Raw genomic sequence first — 3,342 nt, 5'->3', positions numbered from 1 at the left:
CTGGGCCAGAGAGTGCATCGCATGCCAAAAATGTAAGGTCTCCAGGCATGTTAGGAAAGAAGTGGGCTCATTCCCCCGCACTACCAAGCGTTTCCACACCATACACCTCGACATTATAGGGCCTTTGCGAGACTCGCATGGTTATAAGTATTGCCTCACAATCATCGACAGGTTCACGCGGTGGCCTGAGGCAATACCACTGAAAGACATCACGGCGCAATCATGTGCTGAAGCCCTCTGTCGAGAGTGGATACCTCGCTTTGGCGTCCCTGCAGTGGTCATCACTGACCAGGGAATGCACGCCTGCTGAGGGGGTCAAAAATAGTTAGGCGACGTGGTGCTGCGTTCTGGGTGGCCGCCGCCAAAACCCCCCGCGGACCTAGTTTTTTGCGGTAGAAGAGAATCTACACGGTAGCGTACATCTTGTCGCTTTATCCCCGAATCTGCGGTGGTACCAGCAAATCCCTGGGTCCGTGGACTGTCTTGACGACCTGCTACCTGATCGCCCTTTTCGGATGGCAGACCGCGAGCGCCCGAACGCTGAGCGTCCAACGTCGCCCGCATCTCGGCCATACTGGCTGTTAATGCAGCAATCTCGCGCCTCAATTCACCCACCTCATCCGACGGTGGTTGAACGGCCGCCAAGGTTGGGCGTACGTACACCTCCTGAACCTGGTCGGCCGTCGCTGCCAGTTCCTCCAAGGAACCGGAGACGCAAGCGAGGATCGCCTGGGTGCCCTCCGGGAGCCGACGCAGCCAGAGCGACTTGATCAGGTCTTCGCCGATCTTACTCCCACCCAATTGCCTCATTTCACGAAGCAATTGGCTGGGAGTTCGATCACCTAAGGTTAAACCTGCCAGCAAGTGGTCTAATTTTGCCGACTCGCTTGCCGACAGGCGCCTGATCAACTCGCTCTTGAGCTGCACATACGATGTCGACTTCACCACGTCGGACACCAGAAGTATGGACTCTTCGTCCAGGCCGATCACCGCGTAGTTGAAACGGGTCGCGTCCGATGTGATGCCGGACATTTGGAACTGTGCTTCCAGATGCACGAACCACAGTTCGGGGTTCCGCCACCAAAACGGAGGAACGCGTACGGCGAGGGCGGTCACTTGCGGGTTCGATGGGCCTGCTGCGTCTTTATTGTCAAAAGACATCTTGTTTCACGAAAAGTACGAGATTGAAATGCAAACGCGGTGAGTTTATTCTGAAACGCGGTGAACTTTACACCGACACGGCAGGCCGCACCCACAAATGCACGCACGAAACGAGAAAAAACGAAGCGGACGCTATCCAGCGCAGACCAAAAACACCACCAATGAGAATGGAGGACTCGCGATGCTAAACACCTGCACGCCGTCTCTTGCAGCGATTTCAATTTTTTTATTACTATTTTTTTTTTTTAACTGAATAAATAATATATTATATATAAATGAATAATAACTTCTCTTAAGAATAACTCCTCGTTGTTTGTCGGCTGTAGCTGCGGCGTTGGCGGTGCTGGGGACGTCCGTTTGTTGCCGTTGTTGATCGTTGTGGCAATGATGACTAGTTCGGTGCGTGAAAGGTGTTGTGCAGGAGGGCGTGCGTACGGGAAGTCGCGTGAAAATCCACTTCTGGTGAGGGTCCGACGTGTGTCGCGCAGTACACTGTGTAGAGAAGGTTTTCTCGCGTTTTTCTTTCTTGCCTCTGCTCCGACTCGGGATGTGGAGATGTGACACGTTTTCGTGATGTTTACCACGGCACTCCACACTCAACTGTAGATGCGAACGCGTGAAAATCGCTTGCCGTACGGTCTACTGATGTTTTGGAAGGATTTCTCAGTCCTTGGAAGTTCTATTTCTGCCGTGTTGTTCGGACGAATTTTTGTCGTTAATAGAACTTCACCAATGTCGGCGATGGTGGAGTTGAGTGCGGCGGCGAAAGTGGATTCGGGATCCTAGTTGTTGATGCTGTTGGTGCGAGTTCCGGGGTCACCAATTAAGTAATCCAATTAAGTAATTATGATTACTTATTATTTTTATTGAAATATTTAAGCGAACTCAATGCGAATTTTATACAGCAAACTCAACGCGAATTCTATACAGTAAACTCAACTCAAATTCTATTTTCAAAAAGGACTTCCATATTCTTTAGCAATTTTCAACTTAATAATTAAATTCAGTGACAGGTCTGAAAAACATAATTACTGCGATCTTCCACTCCCTTGGTGTGCCACGCAAAGTGGATAGATCCGCGCCATCTATTCGCTCGCAACATTCGAAATAAATTTCAAATGCTGCGAATCCTGCCGCGCCACAAATTCACTTGTCAAGATTGATCTGAACATCGAAGTCGATGGTGGGCGACCAGAAGACCGGCTGAAACAACAGTTAATTAATACGGTGAGCGGGGATTTGAAAGCCTCGCGATTGCATCCAGATCAGGCATTTGATGAGTTAAATGGCGAGACCGATCATGACGAGCCGACCCCGCTTGTGAACCAGCCAAAGGTTGAAGATGTAAAAATTGTTAGAGGCAACCATGCTGAGAAAATTTTGTTCCCAGGACCTAGTCTCGGTCAGCTTACAATACCAGGTTAATGGCAAGAGGAGAAACGTCATAGTTGCCTCTGCTTACCTACCCTACGTTTTTTGGGTCCTCTGTTAACGTAAGAATTAAAGGATCTAGTAGTGTATGCAGAATCAAATGGTCTTAAACTCTTCATAGCTTGTCATGCGAACGTATTTATCACTTCAGCTGGTCTCATGACTGCGTGAGGCCGAGAAGAAGGGAAGTAGTTGACCTAACAATCTGCACTTCAAAATTGTTAGAGGTGATTAGAGACTGGCGGGTACTAGATGAAGTTTCACTCTCAGATCACCCGTTACTTGAATTTAGTCTTACTATTGCTGGCGAACAACCTGTAATACAAAAACGGAATCTTAGGAAATCCTTCTTTGGCGTTAAAAGATCAATTGGAAACTCGGAATCGCACTCTTTTAGAGTACTTTGAAGAGGTTTGCCCAATTTCCCGAAGTCATCACGGTAAAAGTGTTCGGTGGTTAGAGCATAAGGCTGTCGTACGGATGGCCGCGGTCCAAATTTCACTGGTGGCAGTGTGATTTGTATCGTGATTTGGCGTCAGATACTAGTGGACTCAGCTGTGAATGAGTACTTAAGTCAAATCAGGATAATCATTCCGGGCGCAATGCTGACAACATTGCCTCCTACAGGGTACTGTAATGTACCGTTACGATCTTGAATCAAGTGATCTAACACACTTCAAAGCTCTGATCCAATTGGATTGTTGCGCCAACGATTATTATTATCACGGTAGAACGATTCCTTGGTGGAAC

This window comes from Hermetia illucens, chromosome 3 (genome assembly GCF_905115235.1).
Source record: "Hermetia illucens chromosome 3, iHerIll2.2.curated.20191125, whole genome shotgun sequence".
NCBI classification, from domain to species: Eukaryota; Metazoa; Arthropoda; class Insecta; order Diptera; family Stratiomyidae; genus Hermetia; species Hermetia illucens.
The sequence above is the reverse complement of the archived record's forward strand: the minus strand, read 5'-3'. Positions refer to the sequence as shown.